At 35.4% G+C, this 24,879-nt stretch overlaps 1 protein-coding gene and 1 non-coding gene across 8 annotated transcripts in view; both read left to right on the top strand.

Moving 5' to 3' along the window:
• Positions 1 to 3,095: 3,095 nt before the first annotated feature.
• Positions 3,096 to 3,167, top strand: TRNAQ-CUG (transfer RNA glutamine (anticodon CUG)). Its single transcript has one exon. It is a non-coding gene; the product is annotated as a tRNA-Gln (tRNA).
• A 10,857-nt stretch (positions 3,168 to 14,024) lies between these two features.
• Positions 14,025 to 24,879, top strand: part of LOC150100053 (MAGUK scaffold protein DLG1-like) — a 741,341-nt gene continuing 730,486 nt past the window's right edge. For 5 of the 7 annotated variants that reach the window (XR_016549250.1, XM_090402765.1, XM_090402770.1 and 2 more), the window contains exon 1: positions 14,046 to 14,152. The gene's annotated coding sequence lies outside the window, so the exon portion shown is untranslated. Of the gene's footprint in view, positions 14,153 to 24,879 lie in introns of all 7 variants that reach the window. The other 2 variants (XM_090402768.1, XM_090402767.1) reach the window with 2 other exon arrangements.

Below are 24,879 nucleotides of genomic sequence, written 5' to 3' on the forward strand. Positions count from 1 at the left end.
CGAGATAAACTGGGGAGAAAAACCTGCAGCCCACGCCCAAGACTAAGAAAGATCCTAAACTCCTCACGTCAACGACGGGAATCGAACGCAGGACACTCCTTTCCCAAGCATATGGTTGCGGAGAGCGTAATCACTCGGCTAACCCCGCGGCCAATGATAATGATACAAATCTATAAAAAAACAATATTGTATACGAGTATTATAACTACTCGACTGAAAAACTAATAGAAATTAGACTCAAAACATAAGAGGTCACATAACAATAATTGGGGCATGTATGTACACCAGAAGACACCAGAAAACAAATAAAACAGGTTATTGACTATTAGGCAGAGGATTTAAATGCCAGAATAGGAAATAGGAAAGACAAACAGTCGCAGTGAGATTTGGTGAAGATACATGTAATCAAAATGGACACAAAGCAAGAGATTTTGTCATTTATGATAATGTGAGAATAACTCGGTATTTGAAATACATCAAATATAAATGGGTCGGCCTCAGAAAATAAGTCAGTTAGTGAGTACATTATCCCAAATTTCAAATTAGCCGAATAGATAGACCGTACTGACACTTTTCTCAAGACAGGCGAGGCCCGAGGCGCTAAAGTGCACCCCCCCTCATTGTTTGGGCCCTTAAATTGGTCTTAAGTTTTCTCCCTCCCCCCAGCTAGAGCCTCTTGCTCCTGTGCATAAGTACGGCCCTGCATAGATGTAAGAACATAGCGAGACTTTGAATTAAACTCTGATCATTATTTGGTATTGGCAAAAATTTGATTTAAACTAAAATGGCAAAAAATAAATGAAATGGGAAATAACTATGAGCTGTTACAAAATTTCTTCATTACAGTCAAATTTCAACAAATATCAGACTGGAAAGCAGTAGCGCACTCGGGGGGGGGGGGGGGGGAGTGAGTAGGCGATTTGAGAATACCCACTACGCATCTCATACGACCTATGACTGAGCATCTGCAATGATCGCTAATTCATAAGTAATATAGAAATAGAAGACAAGACACAACATAAATAAAAAAAAATTGCATTTTGATTTGGAAAAGATTTTTCGAGAATTTTCTAGTTTTTTTTTTTTTTTCTATTTTTCTTTGGGGAGGCAGGACGCAGGACCCCCTCCCCCTCTGGGTGCATTACTGCTGGAAAGACATATCAAGAAAAGTATGGCAAGGATGTATCCTATCACCTTTACTTTTTAATATATACAGTAAATAAATAAATTATAACAATCTGGAAACAGCATAATCCATTTGGTCTACAAATAAACCCACAAACAGAGATAGATAAACTATTATTTGCAGATGATCAAATTTTATTAGCTACATCAAAAGATGATCTACAGAGATCAGTAAAATTATTAAATACAATTTCAGAACAATATAACACTGGCATATCAAAAGTAATAGTTATGCCATCCTTGGTACAAAAATATACAAGAATCAGACTACATATCGTTCAGTGTAAAACAACTTTATTATATAGAAGTGAAACATGAACCACAAAAAAGAAGAAAATGAAAAATGGATTCAAACAGCAAAAATCAAATTTCTCCGAAAAACAGCTAAATATATCAACTGAATAAAACAAATGAAGAAATTTTGCAATTCCTGAATATAAAACCAATTAACTACTCTATAAGTAAATACTGTTGAAACATCTAAATCGAATGGACAATAGCAGACTGCTAAAAATACTATACGGATATAAAATAAATGGAAAAGAAGGATTGAAAGACTTTGTTTAATTGCCCTAAAATCTATGATAGGAATAAGATTCTGCCAACATTGACGATGAAGTTCTGTCACTCATCAAGTGATCTCGAATAAATCTGAAAATGATGAGCTTGTGAGAAGAATTATTGAATCGACAAAACTCTCTTCAATGCGGTCCACCTTACTAATTTAGCATATATAACCACTGTGATTGATTATATTTCTCTTTTTATGTTATATACCCGATGAAGTCTTCTAAGAAGAAATTAGTAGACGGAATGCGTTCAAATAATAAACATATATCTATATGACAATACCTATCATACTTCCCCTTAAACTCATTCACAGATGAAGCATTCGCAACCACCTCTGGCAACGCATTCCACCCATTTACAACTCTCCAAGCAAAAAAATCTAGCCCTAACACCCTTGTTAACCACACTCTTACACGATCTCCAGGGATGACCCCACATTCTCTCCCTTCCTTCACTGGTCTTAAAAAGGTTATCAGTATCAATCCTATAAAACCCTTTTAATAATTTATATGCCTCTATCATATCTCCTCTCCTGCGTCTATCAACTAGTTTTTGAAGCCCACAGGCCTTCAATCTATCCTCGTAGCAGACATCCCACAGGCCTGCAACAATTTTCCTAACCCGCCTCTGAATCCTCTCCACCATTTCCACATCACCAAGAAATCCAGGTGACCAGATCTGTGCACAATAGTCCAAATGAGATCTTATTAATGCTTTATAAAAGTGGGATAATCACTTCCTTATCCCTGCTTGTCAGTGTGTTCCTCAATAACCATGGAATCTGATGTGAAGTTTTGGCAACCTTTGCAATATGCCCTCGAAACTTGAGTTCTCTGTCCACGATAACTCCCAAATCCCTAACCTCATCTACCTCCTACAGTTCAGTTCCATCAATATAGTAAACAACATGTGATCTCATCACCTTACACTTGGCCACATTAAAATGGCAGCCATTTAGTTTAGCCCAAACCACCAGCCTATTTAAGTCATCCTGTAAGATATCCATATCATCTGAATTAACTATCGCTCTTCCCAGTTTTGCATTTAATTTGTACTCTGATATTAATAATATATACATTAGTCGCCCTGGTGTTGTACTATCCAAGTGATCATTTACACTAGGGCTCGCCGATAGTTTATTCGGCATGAAACTCTATGGATTTCGATCCGAGTTTCGTACCCGGCTATAAAAACATAAAGGGATTTACCATAACATATTTAGTCTTTTGGGAATATATATATATATATATAAAATACTATGAATTAATTCTTAAAAACTTTGAAAAGTAATTTGAATTATGAACATTCGATAACATCAAAATAGAGAGTACATCCCAACTGGTCTCATGGTGTAATGGTTAGCACTCTGGACTCTGAATCCAGCGATCCGAGTTCAAATCTCGGTGAGACCTTTTTTTTTTTTAATTTATATTTCCTTTCCCAGAGTTTTTCTTTTCTATTTTTTTATTCGCCTTAGGCTACGTCAGTGGTTCTCAAACTTTTTACCTCTGAGACCCACCTGACAAGAAAAAACACTGTCAGCCCCGCCCCCGCCAATTTTATTTATCAAAATAGAAGTCATACTAAGTTTGACTTTTATTCAATTTATTTTGTGTTTTTTACATACTATTTAATAGTTTTTGACACAAAATAATTAAAGTATCACAATTAGGCCTACAAAAAAAAATTAGTACACCTTCATACTCTTGCAATTAACCAAAATATGTATTGAAATGAAACAATATTTAACTAACAAGTATTTATTTTTTCTCTGTAAAAATAATCACACATTTAATGTCAAAGTCTAATGTGATGGATGGGCTTGCTTTTGAGAACAAAGTTTATCAAAACGTGGTCTCATCAAAAGTTTTTCGTTCTGTATTTTTATTTGTTGTTATTTTTAAAACTGATTTATGGCAGTTTTAATTTTCATCTGTAGGAAAGTATGCCGCGCCACCCCCCTTTCAAGCTATTCGCGTCCCCCCACCCCTTGGTCGGTCGCACCCCATGGTTTGAGAACCACTGGGCTACGTAATTCGAATTTAAATGTGAAGATATGCATTACAATTTCTTTTATTATAATTATTATTTTAATATTTATATGAGCATTGTTGAGAAGACAGCAAGTGAAGGTGTGCTCTGGTCACCAAAGTGACGAAGTGAAATTGGTACCAGGACAGCATACAACCTTCAACCTTTCATTGTAGAATTGGTATATATATATATTATTTATAATATATACATTAGTCTTTTGGGAAGCTAAAATAGGGCATTTTTTTCCCATTGGTAACTATAATAATAGTTCATCTCCGATGGGTTACTTAGGAATTCATGAGTTTTGCACTTTTTTTTTTTTTTGGCGGAGAGGGATTATTTTATAAGAAATTCTGTTATCCAGAATTATCTATGAGAGCCTGTGTAGCTCAGTGGATGTGGCGTTTGCACACCACCGCGCTTGGCCGCACGAAGGAAGACTTGGTTTCGAGTCTAGTCGGCGACTAGAGGAAATTTTTCTAAGCCTTTTTTCGACCGGTTCCCGAGTTAGTCGATCTCTGGCACGGGCAAGCAGGTTTTTCGTCCTGTAAACTCAAGAAAATCGACCGTAGAACCCACATTATTTCAGACATTAAATATATTGTGTTAGGGTTAGGAACCACGAGATGGCGGCACATTTGAGCCGTCTCTCTTCACTGCGTACCGCTTAATTAGTGATAGCTTTGGGCCATCTGTCTCTGATTGGGTACCAGTGGAGATTGAACTGCCCACTCAGTCTCCAAAAGTTAGATAGGGCTAAATGGCCTCTCCTACTCCCGTATACGGGAATAAAAAGGCGCTAGCTGATTTTTTTTTAGCTGAGAATTATCTATTATATTTAAATTCAATCCCTAAATTTTTATAATTTTTTAAACATGTGTCATAGTGTTTAAAATTCGTATGCTTTATGTTATATTGAGAACAAGACAAAATTCACCTGTCGGAAAATGAGATAATTTCAATATATTTTCTCACTTTATTTATTTTTCCTTATTCGCGACATCTATATAACATATAAAGCATTAATAACTAATTACGTGACTGACTCCTCATATTTCATTAAAACCCAACAATTCAAGATTATGTATATTGAAGTTGACTGATTTGGAATTAAGTTTCAGTTTTCGTATCTCCGCTAATTTCCAAAGTATTACCTCATTTTCTTGCTTACATGCTACTAGAAAGATGAAATGCAGATGGCAGTGTACCGTATTTTACTAATATAGCATATACATCGAAAGTGTATACACACAAAAAAACGCTTTTTTTTTCCCTCCAAAGTTATCAGTATAAAAAAAAAAGTGTGTTTGAGGTACACCAGCATATAATTAAATTATTCAGAAAAGCCTAAACGCTGCAGCCACTAGACTCTACTATACTCTAAGAATTCCCATAGTCTTTTAACAAGAAAGAAATACCCCAAACTGTATTGGAAAATTAGTACTGCCATCTATAGACAACCAAACACAAAACTTGATGACAATGACGGATGTTTGTCACCCTGGGAAATTCCAAGATATCTTATCTCAAAACATCGCCCACAAGTCCATAGGCAAACCAAAACACCACGTAATGTCACAGAGATATATGTTCCTCCGAAATTTCCAAACACATAACGTCACGATTCCTTATCTCAAAAATCACCACAATGCTATACGTGAACCAAATACACTACGCGATGAGAGAAGGGGGGGGACCCCCAGCGAACCTCCAAACATTACAAACTCTATCTTCATCCGAAAACAGCGCACACACACACATCCACGTCATGATTCCTTATCTTATCTTGATCTGGTTAAAAGTGTCCCCCAATCACGACACGAATCCTTATCCCTAATATATCTTCCTTTTCCATTCAAAACAATAACGTCACTTATTTACAACTAACAATTACGTCATTTATTTACAACTAACAAATGAAGTCACTTATCTTCATCTGATAACAACACACACATCCACATGACGATTCCTTATCTTATCTTGATCTTGATCTGGTTAAAAGTGTCCCACCAATCACGACACGAATCCTTATCACTACCATCACCCATAATTCCATACGCGAACCAAAACACAACAACTGACATCACTGACACAGATGGTCCCCATAAAAATTCCAAACATTCCAAACTCATGACGTCACACACAATGACATCATAAAATGAACAACCAATCACGCCACGATTCCTTATCTTTTCTTGATCTTGATCTGGTTATTAGTGCATCCCATACTACTTACTGCAAATATGCAATATAATGACGGGCATCAAAAAGGGACTGTCCTTCTTCTTAATATACACCGAGTTAGCATTGCATTAGGAACAACCACCTAATAACGCATTGGCCCACGTGCAATCAGGCTCACAGACGCCTAGGAACAGATTCCACAAAGTGTCAAACATCCTCCATGCGTAACTCCATCCATGTAATCTACAGCAACTCTGTCAATTCAAGGAGCTTGAATTGACAGAGTTGCTGGTATTAGTAGTTCTCACACCCCCCATTCTAGCATATTCCACACATGTTCACTTGGGCTACAGTCAGGGGTGTTTCAGGGAGGCAATGTAGCGAATTCGTGTCGTGTTCCTCCAATCACTGAGTAGCCGTATGAGCCCGATGACAAGATGTTGTCTTGTGGACAGATGGCACTGCGGTAGGGGTATACCTCCTGTAGATATGGATGGGGTGGTCGGTTAACAGGTCTCTGTAGCATTCATCATTCAGTGTGCTAGGAAGAAGCTCCCTAGACCATAACATCAGCTCCACTGGCCTGTTGAACTCCAACTATGCAACCACATAGGCTTCATATGGTTTACGCCAAGTGCGAACACAGCCATCAGCATGGTGCAGCAGAAAACGGGATCAATCTATTCAGACGACCTTCTTCTATTTGTCCAGGGTCCACTGCCGACGTTGGTTCGCTCATGCGAGGCATTGTTTGAGATGCCTGGCTGCAATCATGGGTGTACTTGGTTTCTGGCTGTGGATCCAGTCCTTGTACACTCTTGATATAGTAGTATGGGAGCAACCAACAAGTGCAGCTGTTTCCGAAATAGCCGCAGTTGTTGGATGTATCTCCCCCCCCCCCGCAGTCAAATTGGCTTAAATCACTACGTTTCTTCATTACTGGCAGATGTAATGAGGAAACATAATGATTACATAGAGAAGATAGATGTGTCCATTTATAATATTCGCACGTTACGTTGATATCACGTGGTACTTTGTTATCGCGCCAAATATGTAAATCGGGGGTGTTCCTAATGCAAAACTAACTCAGTGTATGTTTTCTTTGCTGAGTAAGGCTATTAACTGTAGCGAAACAGAAGTTCATAGCGGTTTGGATTTTTTGTTGGGATATCCGTTATCTTCCGGAAGTGACTTCATATATAAGACAGAATTCTTGGATTTTCAGGCAGATTGATGTTAGTCCGCCAACAACACAAGCCCGCCAGTGGCGGATTACCTATTAAAGCAATGAGGCACTTGCCTAGGGTCCTCGAGCTTTGGGGACCCCAAGCCAAGACATTTTCCTATAGTGTTTTAAAATAGATTAATGTTTTCAGTAAGCATCATAAAAATCTTGATTATTTTAAGCGAAAATTTTTTCAAAACAATTATTACATTTTAATACGTATTTTGAACAGCGCGCACTATCTACGCTTTAAATAATGCCGCAATACCAATGTCCGAGCTAGTTGACATGCTTCGTATTTTGTATTTTGAACAGCGCTCGCTATCTATGCTTTAAATTAAACCGCATTACCAATGTCGGCGCACGGCGCTGTTGATAGCTTCGAGGTTACGAAAACTAATTGTATTGCCGAGATAGGAAGTTTCGTCCGGTTGCTCCTTAACTTCATTTGTTATTGAATCATGTAAGAGTGAGGTGTTTGTTTTAAAAATAACTTTTTAATGTGACTTTTCGTGTTTTCATTATTTGCGTGCAGTGCAAGTAAAAAAAACTTTGTAAAAGTGATAAAATATTTTTTTTAATTAAAAAAATTATTATTTATCATCCTTTAACCCTATAACTGGCAGAAAAATACAAAGTTCAAAAAATTCAAAAGTACAAAATTTCATTTATTTGCCACCTAACTTTTATTTTTTTAAAATTTTATTATTATTATTATTTTTTTGGTCCCACCAAATATAATTTGCCTAGGGGCCCCAACTATCCTTATTCTGCCACTGGCTGCCTCTAAAGATAGTCTAAGACTGTCCTGTACCCTTTATTTATTCTTAAGGCTATAAGATGTTGAACTCTATTTAACTTTTGTTGTTTTTTCTTAGATTATTATTATTATTATTATTATTATTATTATTATTATTATTATTATTATTATTATTATTCGTGACACCTCCAAGGAGTCCGAAGACTCATCGCGGGAGGACACCTACTGTACAACTCTCCGTCTCCACTACTACACAGAGCCTCTTCTACCAATCACTTGCATCAATCACCCACAACCACCACCACCACCACGATTTTTAGTGCATTTTTCCAAGCAGGTGCAGCATGGGACATGAAAGGTAATTAGCTCTGGTATATACTGCACTCGTTGGCCTAATCCACTGTTTGTCCTTGCCGATTTACCTGGAAGGTTTACTCTTTGAAAATGAACCACAGGTATAAACAGTTTCTTTCTAAGGGAAAAATGTGGAATCGGGAATGGAATTTTTATATTTTATTTTTTATATTATATTTATATTATATGATGAAAGTATAATACTTTCTCCCCTTCCTTAAAATGAACAAAAGCAGATTAAAAATAAATAAAAGCTAATGCCTTCTATTCTGTTAAATGGAGTAGGCGAGGCCTTTTAACCCTATCTAGCTTATAACAACTGAGTGGGAGATTCAATCTCCAGTAGTAGCCAATCGGAGATAGCTGTCCTATGAAAAAAAAGGACAAACAAGTGCTGCCATTTCTTGGCACCTTACCCTAACAGGATATATTACTGTCTGAAATAATGCGGATTCTATGGTCGATTTTCTTGAGTTTTTATTATTATTATGTTGGAGCCTGTGAAGCTCAGTAGAAGTGGCGTTTTGCACTCTACAGCGCTTAACTGCACGACGAAAGGCGTTCGAATCTAGTCGCCGACTAGAGGAACTTTTTCTAAGCCTTTTCTCGACTGGTTCCAGAGTAAGTCGATCTCTGGCACGGGCTAGCGGGTTTTTCCTCCCGGAAACTCCGGTTTTTCGTCCCGTAAACTCAAGAAAATGGGCCGTCGAACCCACAATATTTCTGACATTAAAACTATTGTGTTAGTATTAGGGACCACCAGATAGCGGCACTTACTAGCCGCCTTCTTCACTGCGTGCCGATTAATTAGTGATAGTCTTGGGCCAGGTATCTCTGATTGGCTCCAGTGAAGAGTGACCTGCCCACTCAGTCTCTAAACGGCCTCGACTACTCCCTTTACGGAAACAAAAAGGAGCTAACTGATTTTTTTTTTTTTTTGTAATAATGAATAAAACACAAAGCAGAACACAGGCTATTACAGCAACCATATGAGCATTAGGGTTTTAAACCTGATGTTGGCGGCAGCTGTCACTCCTAAAAACCACAGCTATTAGTTACAATAGTTTGCGAAATAACTTACTATGAACTTAACTATTGGCGATAACTAGGGGTACCTGCTAATTTCCAAAAGTTTATTATAGAGTTCGGCCTAATCGCTTTCAAGAATAAAACACGTTAAACAATTTGCTTTTAGATCCGAAAACCGAAGCTTTCGGGATCTAGTCACAAGGAAAAGAACACAAAATTGGAAATGGTGAAATATTTCATGCAAGAAAAGACGAATAAAAGACAAATGCGTATTTCAAGACAGAGATGGCATATTTTAAGTGCTAAAATATACATATCGGCCACTGAATTAGATACTTTTATGCAAATGTATGTAAACGTCACTCACGCAGCATGTATGCAAAATGCTTGATCACTCCGTCACCGCCAAGTGTTCTAGGCAGCTATATAAGAATACTGCTGGTCAGTAATCGTCAATAGTATTGATCACAATGGAGAAAAACAAAGGATCTTTCGGAGTTCGACAAATAGCTTATTGTGGGTGTCTGTCTGGTTGCAGCAAAGATTTTGAAAACATCAGAGCTAATTGGTTTATCAAAGGGTGAGATATTATTATTATTTTTTTTATTATTATTATTTGACACCTCCAGGGAGTCCAAAGACTCATCGAGGGAGAGTGTGCCAACAGCAGTTAACATTTTTACCGATAGAGGGCGAAAGCAGTGATAACAATCAGAATAGCATTGAAAACTTATTTAATCATAAGCAAGAAACCCGTTACATATCACTACAGTAATTGTTCAACGTGTCTGCCGGCACAAGCAATTACATTCTGCAAGCGGGTGAGAACATCATATACATAAGCGTGTAGCATATATGGGTGGATGCAAGCAACTTCGCGGCGAATGGCATCTTTTAAATCCGCTAAGAAAGATGGGCTGCTTAGGTACACTTAGGACTTTAAATAGCCTCACACCCAAAAGTCTACTGCTATCAAGTTTGGGAGCCATGTGGTGTTACAATTATGGCTGATGAGTCGTTCTTCACCAAATGTACTGATGAGAAACTGCTTCATAGGAGATGCGATATGAGGTGGCGCGCCCGTCCTGCATGTGGAAGAGCATTTTTTTTCCCTTCAAGCATTACACCACGTTTTTGTTTGGTAGTTGCAAGTAGCAATGTGCATCTGCCAAGCACATCTTTCAGCCCCTTTTTGCACATGGCTCTTTGAAGAAAAAAGGACCGGCAATGACGGATGCAGTGAAGCTTCACCAAACAGTGAGTGGCGGTATCTCATGCAAACCGAAAATGCATTTCATCTGTCCAGAAGATGTTGTACAGCCATTATGGATCATCTGCGACTTTTGTCAAAGCTTACATTGCGAATTCTTCCCTCTTAGTGGTATCACTTGGTAGCAGCTGGTGAAGAGATTGCAACTCTTCACCAGCTGCAATAACACAATGAAGGATGCGGAATATGGATGTTTTCGCTATGCCTGTTATTTTCGCAGTTTCCCATGCACTGCTTCACCGCTTCTTGATTGTGCTGGGACATTCATTTGCGATACGACAACGCTGGTATAGACTTCGAATAACACTGGTCTGCCGGTGCGTGGGCGATCTGACAAATTTCCAGTTTCCTCGAAACGTTTCGTAAAGTTTCCGCTATCGATTCCCCACTTACATAAAACAACTGCACTAATAATGCCTTTCCGCCAATATAAGCATCACAGCAACAAATTTTGGTTTTTACAAAAATAATTCTGTTCAACCCAGTGACTGGGAATTCGCACGCATTCATTACGAGCTACCAGCGGTATACCTGTGTTTTATTGAACTCTCCTTTGCATGTATTCGCAAACGATTAGTTGCAAATGAGAATTTGCATGTACTGTGCACCTGGTGAAAATGTGAACTAAATTTATTCTCCCATCCCCACCAAAAACTGCTCCTCCTTGCAATTCATTATATATATATATATATATATATATATATATATATATATATATATATATATATATATATATATATATATATATATATATATATATATATATATATATATATATATATATATATATATATATATATATATATATATATATATATATTAGGGAGCCTCCACCCCCCCGACACCTACAGATCCCCCCCCCCGAGTCCCAGACTGGTAGGCCGGTTCTCCTTGAATTCTGATGACTCGAATTTTGAAAACTCGAAAGGGGGGTCAGTCCCACTGGCGCCTACGGTGCCCAAGCCCCCGAGTTCCGGACTGGTAGGCTGGTTCTCCTTGAATTCTGATGACTCGACACTCAGGGTAGCCGCTGAATTTCAAAACGTTTCAAAATACATGACACAAAAACGTTCCAAAAAAGCTTATCATTTTATATTATAGGGTAGATATACCGGTATATATACATACCGGTATATATATATAATATATGTATATTAGCTGGATGCATCCATCTAAACGAATTTTTAGGATACAGTCTCCCGAACTATTAGCAAGTATCAAACCAAATATGCCTAGTTTCTTATGGTAAAATAAACAAAAATAAAAATAAGTAAACTAATACCTTTCTTTCCAAAAGGAAACAAGCAGAACTGTTTTACCTCTAATTTTCCAGAATCTGTAAATAGCCATTTTCCACTTTAATGCATTACCAATACTTGAGTACGAAACTACTGACGATTTTTGAAGATTTATGGTAGAGGTAAAATAAAAATGTCTCCATTTTACGTTTCTTACCCTAACTGGGCATTATTGTCTGAAATAATGTTAGTTCTATAATCCATTTTTTTCTTAGTTATGGGGTTAAAACCTAGTGTTTTAGAAAACCCCTATTTTCCATTCTGAAGATTGACTAACTTTTCAGTAAATAACTTGGTTATTTACTGAAAAAGACCTAGAGGAAAGCTTATCAACTCAGTAATGAGAATCTAACCTACATCTCTTTCCTCTGAAAGCACCATGTTATGGAAGTATTAACATAAGCCTAAATAGCTCTCTTTTATTATAATACTGACAAGAAAATAAATATTTTAATATCATATAAATGTCAAAGATTAAACCGCCTAACACCTTTTTATCCCATACAGAAAGTAGGAGAGGTCGCCTTAGCCCTATTTAACGTTTGGAGACTGAGGGGATAGTTCAATCTCCACCGGTAGCCAATCAGAAATAACTGGCTCAAGACTACTACAAATTATAAGTGGCATCCAGTGAAGCGACAGGTGACAAGTGCTATCATCTCGTAGCCCCTAATATCAACACTATATTTATTGTGTGAAATATTTTGGGTTCTGCGGTCGATTTTCTTGACTTTAGGGGATGAAAAACTCGAATTTAAGGGAGAAAAAATTTGCGTGTCCGTACCAGAGATACTAATTTGGGAGCTGGTCGAAGAAAGGCTTAAAAAAAGTTACTCTCGTCGGCGACTAAACTTAGCTTTTTCTTCGGGCGGCCTTTCGCTGTAGGTGCAAACAAATCACTTTCACTGAGCTACACAGGCTCTCGTCACATGTTATCAACAGTTATTGCAGTATTACAATATTGTGCATCATCATCATATTGATACTCAACCTTGTTTTCATAAATTTCTATATCTACGAGATCCGATCCCTGAACTTCTGGTTGAGTGGATCATCTGATGCACAATGGGAAAGCATCCTCGTTTTGTCTGCTTTGGCCAGTTTATGTGGATTATTTGATACTTTATTCGGTTTGCTTTAACGTTATATTCTGCCTTAGAACATGCGGGATCATTATGCCTGTCGTTGACAGGCATAATGATCCCGCATGTTCTAATTGTGCTTCAATAGCATGAACTAAGTGATGATATGATGGTAGCTGATAACACTCATGAACGTTCGTTAACTTTGTAATAGTTTGGCATGCTCTGTTGCATGGTTTATGACTAGTACGCAGATTTTAATAAAAATGGAGATGCTTGTTTACACTTCTTTGTAATATAATGTAGAATGAGGTTATCTGTATGTTCACTATATGTTCTAATATAGCGATTTTAGTGTGCCATAAAATCAGTCCATATCATCTGGAAAGAACATTAAAGGATGTTTGTAGTCTTGGCTCCTAAGAGGTGGAAGGAAATTTTAATTTAATATTAGACAGAGGGAAAAATTTGTTAAGGAGTTCACTCGTAGTTATGTTATCTTTTGCAAAATCTACTGAACAAGATACAAATCATACTATTCTGCAAATATAACGTTATATTTGGAGAATTTACAGAATTTCTTCTACAGTAGTTTTATTTGTATGATTCAGATGCATGTAAAAATTACGAAAACATGAATTACCGACATAATATAAAATACTTTATCTATTCAAAATTCTAATATAGTCTATTTTCATTTTTGGATTGAAGCCTCTTCAAGAGAAAAGAATACACTCAACTTTCAGAAAATAAAGCCCACCTTCAGATTACAGTTATTTCGATGTTCATTCTGTCCACTCTGTGTAATATGTCTGTTTGTGATGCAGTCATTGTTATATTATACTAACAGCGACTATTCGTTTTTTTTTCTTTCTCATTCCTTTTTTTTTTTTTTAAGATGGTTGTAATTCTGAAGACTAATATACTGTATGCTGTAGCATACAGTGGAATAGATAAATTATGAACTTAAAATTTGGTGCTGAAAAACTGCGTAGAATGTAAACGTGGCGCTCTACTCCGTGCTACCGCCTCGGTCTGTCAAGTTGTGATTCCTACCGGCATTACATCGTGTTTTACTCTGTAGCACAGGTGTTAGGCTTATGTAAACTTAGTTGTAAATGAGGTAATTTACACTGGATATGCTCATTCTGAAACAAGGTGGTAAGGTCGTTTTATCTTCTCTGACAACTTGGATAGTATACATAAAGTTTCATTCGATTTGATTTATGAGAAGTTTGTAAACAAAATCTGTGCATACCTGTCATAGCATCTTATACATTCATATCAATACAGAAGCATTTCTTTGCCTTCATTTATTTTATATCGTATGAAAATCTAGTACCAGCAAAAGTATTATTATTTTCTCCTAACTGTTTGAAAGAAATATATATATATATATATATATTTAATTTTACGACATGCTATACATCTCCCCTCAGTTTTGGTTCAGTATTTGAGTAGAGTTTGCGTGTTTGTTCCTTTTAAATGTTATCTGAATAATAGAGTACTTCGTTTGTGGCGTTTAATAAACATTGTTTATCTTTACGGGGGGTGCGAAGAAAAGAACAACATACAGAGACAGTCCTTTCATCTTCTCTCGAAATTTGAAAAAGATCGCAATTGTGAAATATTATGGATATAGGTAGAATTCGTTATATTCATGCAAGTTATATTTCTAGGCATAATATTTATTTAGGTATATGTTTATGAAGAATTCTTAATTTTTCATGAACATATAACCTAAGATTTTAGCTGTTGTCAACAGGTTGATAACAGCTTAAATCTTCCCACAGTCAATTATTTTGTCATCAAACTTAATCAGAAAAAATCATTAGTATTTTTATATAATTTAGACTGCAAGCTATTTGTTACATATATGATATATATATATCATATTGCAGGTGTTAAGTATTTATGGACTCCGAGATATCATGTAATAATAATAATTGCACAGATAGTATAAACAAGCTGTTCATTCACATATCATTAATATGCCTCGCATGATTTTAATTGTGATAAACATGAAAATTCATTCATTCATTCATTACACCTATACTGCATCAATTTAATTATCTATGTTGAAGTTTTTATTTTTTATTTTTAATAACGAGTTCTTTTATAAGCTTTGGACAATGAACAAGGAGTTAAAATGTGTATTCTTTTAGAAATAAACATATTTGCAACAGGCAGATCTTGATGTTATTTGTCATCAAATGTTCTTCCTTCTTTTTGTCAGTAATGACTTAAATCTGAAATATCTCTACATAGAAGACTCTTGATTACTGAAGGAAGTTTAGTAGAATTTCTCTCGGTAATTCTATGACTAATCTAGGAAATATTTTTTTGTAGACACCGTATAAAATTTATGCTTCAGTTGCTTTTGTGTTATCGATTTAATCATAAAATCTGGTGAGAATTTGTGAAGTCACCATTCATGAGCATTATTGTAAATTATGGTCTTTCCATTCCATTCCATGGTGGACTCTGTGATGGCTGCATCCCATCATAAATATGCTTTTACAATTAATACTGATTTAACAAACCTTAAGTTTCTATAGCAGCTTTTCCTTAAGTGGAAGGTCTGGATTTTTTTGCAGTTATGCAAACCAGTCTGAGGATATAGACAATTTGATAAATATTACACAGATGTTTTTTTCACTATTAGGTCTGGCAGGGAAGATGACAACTGGAATATATCTCCTGTGATGAAACTTGTAGCTCCATTGAAGTTTGGTGGTAATAATAGTAAAAATGGAGCCATACAGCTTATAAAATTTGAGTATTATTACTAAACATTTGTGCACTCTGGAGTTTTGCAATAGGTGTATGCTGTTTTCACTGTGCCTTAAATTTGTTCTACATCAGTGCATGCATTCACTGTACTCTGATAATACCCTTCTTGTTCACCACCACCACTCTCCATGACAAAAGCCTGTTCACCATATTTTTGTATGATTTTCTGGAATGTTCCCTTGTTCCTTCTCTTTCTGCTTATCCCTTGTTATTAATAAAAAAACAAAACAGAATCATCTTTCAATCTACTGTAAGATGATCCTGTTACATCAACTAATGATCCTACTCTTCCATTTCCTTTCTGTTTATCCACTGTTATCTCTTGATTAATAGTAATCCATAATTCTGAGTTGTCTCCATCCTCATTGTGGCGACTAAGCCTCTCTTCTCCATCATTATTACAGTTCTATATAGTACATGGTTTTTCACAGTGTTAAAATCATATCTAGTCAAGTTTTAGAATCAAAGCTTTATCTGCTTTAGGATTTAAGCCTGTATATTTAAGTGGGTAGAATTTAAACTTTTTTTCTTTTTGAAGAACTTGTTGATTTTTTTTTTGTTACATTTGCTTAAACATTTGAATGTTGACTATTGTTTACTGATGAAAATTTCAAAAAAAAAAAAAAGTCATAACTGTCAATTTGTTTCCTCTTGTATTAACTTTTGTGTTGTCTGAAGAAACTAACAGTTCTCATATCAACATCCTGTTTTCTCTGACATCTGTGCCTTATTATCATGAGTATTTGTATGTATTTTTGTTCCCATTTTGTATTTTGTTATAAGTTGCTCAAATAGTTGATTGACTGTTGTTGCCCTAAACTTTTCAACAATATTTGGTGAAACATTTTGTGTTTTATCTTCCCTTTTCTTGGTATAAAATATTTGGAAAGGACATGGTTTTTCCATAAAATCCTACTGTTCCATAGCCAGCAAAGGTTGGTCAATTGCAGCGAATTCTCCATGCTTGCTGCGCAAGGTCATTAATTGAGAAAGAAGTAATATTTATTTGTTAATAAATGCATTCATTTATAAGCATTTCATTTAGGCTTTTATTTTTGTAGACAGAAGACATCTTAAACTTGCACGGAAATAATTGAGCTTTGCATTGTGTATCGAAGGCCGATGCTTGCTCGTCTAGACAAAGCTATCTTGGCTTGCTCAGTTGTAGGAACTTCCAGATCCTCGCTGCAGCACTGTGATTTCATGTATGCGCATAGCCATTTCCTCTCCCTTCACGTCATCTTAAGCACAAGGCCATATGCAGTCAAAGTAGCTCTAGCCAGTGAGCTTCAGCCAGCCTTTACAAGTGTGTGTGTGTGTTGATTGGGAAAATTAAGTTACAACCAACTTTTTATGACGATGTTATTGACCAGTTCATAAAGAAGAACTGTAGGGTAGACTTTGTATTCAAGTAGCTAAATTGAAAAAGATAAAATATCATTTGTAAAATAAATGTTGTGTTTGTATTAAATGTACATAAATTTCTAAATATATAGTTTTAAATGGTCAGTAATTCATTATTCCGCTAATCAGACTTCAATCACACCCCTCTCATTCCCTGAATCATAAAAGTGCAAGCGTGAATTTCAAGACTAGCAATTGACCCTGGTCAATTGGTAGAGAGCCTTTGCTACTAATGGCTCACGCAAAAAGTTAAGCAAGTTTGAGTGCGGTTAGTAGTTGGAAAGGGATCAATCGTTTGATGCTGTTGGCACACTCTCCTTCGATGAGTCTTTGGACTCCCTGGAATTTACATTATAGTAAATTCCATTGTATTTACAATCATGTAAATTTCATTAAATAATTTATATATATTTTTATTTCCTGTTCATGTGTCATCTCCTATCCTAGGAGGTTGACTACTGTGATGTGACTCATGGTTAACTATGGGCGTAACAACATGTGGTGAGGATCCTATCTTTTCCACATATTGTCATAAGTATTCATGGCTGTAAATCCATGTGTATGTGTGTTCATGTGGCTGGCTGCCTGTTCTGAGTGACAAAAAACTCTGTTGGGTTTTTTTTGTAAGGTGAAAAAAACTTTCTACCCTCCAAATGAGACTGGCTAACTCACCTTTAGTTGAAAGAGACCAGATAAATGTTCCTCATGTCATGGATGGGAATCAAGCCCAGATCTATCTGACCAAAGGGGTTTGTCTATACCAACTGAGCTACAGAGGCTGCTTATTTTTATGTACTTACACAATAAATTTAGGCTTAATCAGCTGTATGTTATACTTAATTTGCTGTTCTTATTCCAACAGCATTATCAGACTATGAAGTAAAAATATCAGTAAATAGTTTAGTTTTCTTTTCATATCCTTTTAATTTGCAGTTTTTCCTAATAGCAGAGAATGAGTATACTAGTATTTATTGTTTTACAAAAAAAAAAAAAAAAAAACCATATATGTCAACGTATAAGACTACTCTCAAATACTACAGAAAAACCCCTCGAAATCATGGGTCGTTTTATATGGCGAGTATAAAAAGGGAAGCTTAATTTCTTGGATGAACATTTAGGTAGTTACAATACATTATTATATAAGAAAATAAGCAGTGTTTATAAACAAATTAGATTAATTTTTTGTTACATAAATTTATTTAAAATATTACAATAGATGTACGTCTTAAAACACAAATAATAATTATTGACCTCAATTTTCATGTTAATTTTCTTCATCTGTTGAAAATATTTCTTCAGATTCATTGTTTAAATGATCGTCATATGGATCCCAGTTCGAATCTGGTGAATTGATTTCATTTTCATCATCATCTGTGTCCCATAGCAGATCATCTACCATACGATCCATAAGATTAGAGATACCACACTTTTTAAATGATTTTATTACAGTCTCTACTTTTACTTTATTCCATGCATTGATCACAAAATTGCACAATATATATCAAGTGATGCAGCGCGCATAGATACACTGTTTGTAAATGATTTTTTACTAGTCAACATCCAATTATTCCACTCTTCTCGCATGTGATCTTTAAATGGTTTGTTCAAGCAGACGTCTAGTGGTTGCAATATAGAAGTTAAACCACCTGCTATGACAGCAATTTTTGTTATGTTTTTCTAGAAGACTTGTAGTATTCTCAGTTAAATGACTACGAAACATATATCCCATACTAATAAACTGCGTTTCTTCATTATACCACCTGGTCGTGTGTTTCACACATTATTCATCCATAATTTCACGCCATTTTCGTCCATCCACCCTTTTACGTGAAAACGTAGAAAAACACCAAAGGAAATTTTATCTCGGGTTTAGTTTTACATTTGAAGATGATTATTGGTTTTAACTTTGTTCCATCATCCAAACATGACAACACAATCGTAAACCTTGTTTTTTCATGACCTGTACTTTGAACTAGCACACTCTTACTACCTTTAGACTCCACTGTTTTATTGCTTATCATATCAAAGCTCATAGGAGTTTCATCCATATTTCTAATATTTGACAATAGAAATTTATGTTCTTGTCTCAACTGAATATTAAATTTATGGAAACTGGTAAGTTTGTGGTCAAGATCTGCTGGTAGTTTTTGAGCAATTTTAATTTTTTGTTGTATTACCAGATTTGGTCTGTTCATAAAACGATTACACCATCCTGAAGTAGCTTGAAATTCTATACTTTCGTTCGGATTCAATCTTGACCATTTTAGTGCATATGGTCTAATTTTTTGTAATCTATTTTTTGTAACAAGATAACCATTCTGCCTTTGTTCGAATATCCATTCTCCAACGCGATTTTCCAGTTGCAGCCATCGGGTGATCTCCATTCTCATCGCACATCTTTTCTTTGGCAATTTTTTTTTAAAATATCTTCTTTCTTCGTCCATTCTCTTACCATCTTCTCGGTTATGTCAGACTTTCTTGCAGCAGCAGCACAGTTATTAGTTTGCTTTGCCATTTCAATTACCCTTATTTTAAATCGATTCATACTTTCTTCGTTTTTGTTGCTGGTTCCATGATTTTAAATGATAAGAATTTTAATAATCTTAAAATTTAAAAAAAAATACAAAATTAATAATTAATTAAAATTGGGGCTAATTAATTATTTCATGTTTAATAAATTCACATTTAATTAAGGTAATTTGCGTAAATATTAAATCTATGCTATGCAAAAAAATAATGGGTATAAAAATAATGGATATAACAACAATACCTAATGTTTTATTAATGCAAGAAAGAAAAAATTGGGGATTGTCTTATACAACCGACATAAGCTTAAAACCTAAAAATAACCTAAAAGTTAGGCCTTGTCTTATATGCCCGTCATTCTATATGCCGACATATACAATATTTTGTGTAGAATATGTGAAGAGAGGGAGAGAGAACAAGAGGTCATCCCTGGAAGCTGTAGAAGGAAAGTGTGAGCAAGGGGGAGGGGTGAGGAGCAAGTTTTTTGCATGGAGAGTGGTGATTGATTGGAATGCATTGCCCAAGAGTGTGGTGAACACAGAGACAGTGAACATATTTAAAGTATAGTATGATAAACTGTGTGTATAACCTCCCACGATGAGTCTTTTGACTCGAGGTTTTTTTTAATAATAATATAATTCTCGCATGCCTATCAGTTGCAATTAGTTTCAATTTCCTATGACTGTACTTTCAATTTAAAGTAAGTTAGATGTAAGCTCATCTCATTTGGTAATGATGGTGGCATGATCAGGGCCATCACCAGATTAGATCGCGCTCTGATACAAACAATTAAATATCACCCCTGATGGATTATGAGACAAAAATATAACAAAATCTCCAGTTGCTATTCAATGTTTGCTCTATGGGGATATCGCACAATAAAACCATTTTTAAGCTCTTTTAAATTTAAATGATAAGCTATGTCCACCTCTATCGATATAGTTGCTAGACCAACCAATCTAATCAATTTAAGTTTGAAAAAACTTCTTTCTGCAATTGCTAAGCTAACAGAAATTGTTAATGTAGTGACAGCACCTACTGCAATATGGCTGAATGAGCGCCTTATTAAGCCACGCCGTGATTGAGGCTGCCTTTATGCTACACCCTGTCGACGATACTAGGCATGATAATTTTTTCTGCATGGTAATACCATGGTGTTTTTACTCCCCCCTCCCGAAAAGAGTGAGATAAAACAGGCCAACTTGCTAAAAAGCATGCATGCATTTAACCTGAAGTAATTTTTTGAGACATAGTTGACCAAAAAATTTCTTTTTTTTTTTTGTATCTTTTTCCTTTGCACATACTGTGCACATTCTTGTTGAGTTTTTTTTTTTTGTTGTTGTTCTGTGGAGTAACAGCATATAGAAAATGATAGGCAGTAAGCTTAAAAAGAAATTACAAATGATTTGTATTTGCTAACAAGGTCTATTATTTCCATTTCAAAATCAGTGAGCTTCTTTGATTAGCCTGATTATTTTGTCAATGGAGTGCATGAATTCCAAACAGAATCTCCAAAAGATGGAAACATATTTTCATATAATGTTTATTATTATAATTTCTTGTTATTATAATCATTTTACAACGTGTGGATGACAACAGTGTTCTTACATTGACATTCCTTGATTTGATTTGAATTCTTGTTACATGTAGTCACATGTATGTTTTTCAATTTCATTTTAGATCAGAAGGAAATAACTATAATCACTAGCTTCCATACATGACAAAAGACAAATATCGAATAAATTTACACTCATGTCCCACCCATGCAACTCCCCACTGATAAGAATCTAAATTCCATCTTAAGCCACACTCAAAGCAGAAAATAAATGAATGAGAATGGCCACATGAGTTATCTTTTGGTCATATGGCTATACCCAAATATATTCGGGCAAATTTGTTAAGTGTTAACAGGCATATACACTTGCCTGTTAACCACTAGTCACTTGAACCACTATATGAACCATACACACAAACACATCCCACAGATATTCAAGTAGTAGTCCATGTACCCTATTACATCAATTTGGACATATTTTCACATGCCTCCTTCATATTTATTGTGTGTGCATGGGGTATGGAAGAGATCCAGTTACTGGTATGCAACAAAACTTAAAAAACAAACAAAACTTTTAAGCTTATTTTGTAAGAGTCCATGAACAAGTGCCAATCTTGCAGTTTGTTAATTTCATTTCTCTAAGAAGGTCATCTATGTCATGGCAGTAAAAATTGCATTTTTTGACACAAAGACAGGATTTTGTATCCCAATTGTTATTAGACTGGTCTTTTCCACCATTGAATCAAATTAACTTTATGCTACATACAAAAATGAGGAGCCCATTCTTTATTTTGTGTAGTGTATCCAAATTAATGAAAGACGAAGTCCTTAATGTATGAATGGTTGTGTTGCTGCTTAATACTTCTAAACAAACTTCACATATAAAAGTAATTAGGACATGTTCTAAAAATAATGGAATGAGAGATTCATTGGCCTCTGAATGCAGAGTTTTTGTTCAGACTTGTTCATATTATTATTACAAGATCATCTCCATGGAGTTTAAAGACTCATTGCGAGAAGCCCACGCTAACCATTATTCATTCAATAACCCAGACCCTAAGCTCATTGACTGACAAATCACTCCAAACACCACTTATTTCATTTATTCACTATTCTTCAAGCAAAATATCTAATCCTCATGCCTATGCTAACCACACTTTTTAGAGTTTCCAGATGTGTTCCCTTCTTCTCTCCTGTCCTCTCATGTATTGAAATATTTCCTCTGCATTAGTCTTATAAAATCACTTTATTAACTATGTTTCTCTCGTAATGCTCTATTTTCTGCCTATCAGATTTTTGTAGCCAATGAATCTTTCTCATGGGGAGCTCTATAGACCTGTCACCATCTGGCTCTCTCTCTCTCTCACCTCTGAATCCTCTTCACCAGCATCACCTCATCTCTAAGAAATCCAAGCATTCAAATTTAGTTCACATATAGCCATGCCATATCGGGACTACTTTGAGATGGATAATCACTTAACGTATCTACACAACATCTCGGTGATCCTATGGGCTATTTTGCCCATCTTTGCATAGTATACAGGAATCCCTCGATTAATGTGCCTCCGATTAGTGCATCATTTTTTTTTCCTATACCCAAATTCGATTAGTGCACTTATTATATACATCTTAAAAATAAATTTTACAGATTTTAAAAATTTTCTATCTATATATATTTTTATAGCTAACTATTTTAAAAAAAATCACTCACTTGGATGAAATAATTTAGTTGAAAACATTTTTTTTAAACATTTTACAAATTTATTTTTAATGGTATACAATACTACACTATTTCCATGTACACTATTTCCATGTACACTATGTTCCAAATTTCTGCCAAAATTTATGTCGTCTGCTAATTATAGCATTTTGCTATTCATATCTTGTGCCTCTTTGCAAGGTTATATGAGCATGTTTTCCTTGCTTCTTTATTTTAAAGTATTTTTCCAAGCTTTAATCATGAGTAAAATAATTAGTGAGCAAAAAAGTGGAAGTGTGAAAAAGATTTAAAATGTAATCTCACTGGAAGAAAAACTTGAAATAATAAGGCAAAATGAACAAGGCAAGTCCAGAGCAAAGATAGGACAAGAACACAAAATGGATGAATCAACTGTAAGAACAATTTTAAGCAAAGCTGCTGAATATGAAGAGAAAGGTAAAGCTGCTTCAAGTTTATCATACATGCAGACCGCTTGAAATCAAATTATTATAATGATTGAATTAGATAGACTTCTTTCTAGATGGATCGAAGATTGTAACCAAAAACAGATCTCGCTAAGCACTGATCTTATTAAATCAAAAGCATCAAGTCTCTCTGCAATCTTGAAAGAAAGGGTTATCAATGATGAAAAAGAAGAAAAATTCCAGCTAGTGCTGAGTGGTTTGAGTGTTTTAAAAAGAGCGTTTCGAATCACAGGTGAAGCTGCAATTGCAGATAAAGAGGTGGCCATAAATTATCCAGAGATTTTGAAGAAAATTGTGGAAGAAGGGGAGGAACTGTGACCAACAAATATTTAATGTCGATGAAACTGGCCTGTTTTGGAGGTGAATGCCTTCCATGATTTTCTGGCCAAACCAGAGAAATCTCAGTCTGGTTATAAAGTTACAAAGGATAGAATGACTCTTCTATTAGGTGGCAATGCCGAAGGTGATCTAAAGTTAAAACCCATGATAATTATAAGGCACAAAATCGTAGGGCTCTCAAAGGCATTAATCAGGCTTTTCTCCCAGTAATTTGGAAATCTAACAAGAAAACATGAATTACTAAAGCTTTATTTGAAAGATGGTTCACAAGTTATTTTTGTCCAACAGTTGAGAATCTTTGCAAATGAAATAATCTTGATTTTAAAGCTCTGCTTATTTTAGACAATGCACCTGATCACCCTACTTCTCTTGATTCATTGTATAAGAATATTAAAGTGATATTTTTATTACCAAATACAACTTCTCTCATACCTATGGACTAAGGGATTATTGCAACCTTTAAGGCATACTACCTGAGAAGAATATTTAAACAGGCAATAGAAGCAACATCTGGAGAATATTCTATGACATTAGTAGAATTCTGGAAGAAATTTAATGTTAAATCTGCTATTGAAAATATTCATCAATCTTGGAATGAAATTACTGCTAGCAATATGCGAGCTGTTTGGAAGCACATTCTTCCACATTGTGCAAAAAGATTTGAGAGGCTTTTCAAATGAAATGGATAATATTGTTGAGGAAATTGCCAACGTAGGGCATGAACTGGGATTTGAAGAGATTGACAATGATAACGTCCAAGAGTTAATTAAATCTCATTCTGAGGAATTGAGTGATTCTGACCTGCTAAATTTAGATGCCCAGCAGGAAGATCCTGAAGAATATGAAGAAACTGTAACCACTGACAGTCAGACAAAAGAGGTTTCACAGAAACAGTTTGAGAATATTTTTTGTACAATCGAGTGTTTAAGCAGCAATGCTTAGAGGCTGACCCTGATGAAGAGAGAAGCAGTAAAATTTGCAGGAGAGTACAAGAGGCAATAGGGCCATACTGTCAGTTGTATGCCTGCCAAACTATGTTAGCTCAATTCTTTGTTAAGAAATAGAATAATAAATTTATATTCTGAAT

The sequence above is a fragment of the Typopeltis vanoorti genome, chromosome 13 (genome assembly GCF_054136105.1).
Source record: "Typopeltis vanoorti isolate ZY-2024b chromosome 13, IOZ_Tvanoo_1.0, whole genome shotgun sequence".
Lineage (NCBI taxonomy): Eukaryota > Metazoa > Arthropoda > Arachnida > Uropygi > Thelyphonidae > Typopeltis > Typopeltis vanoorti.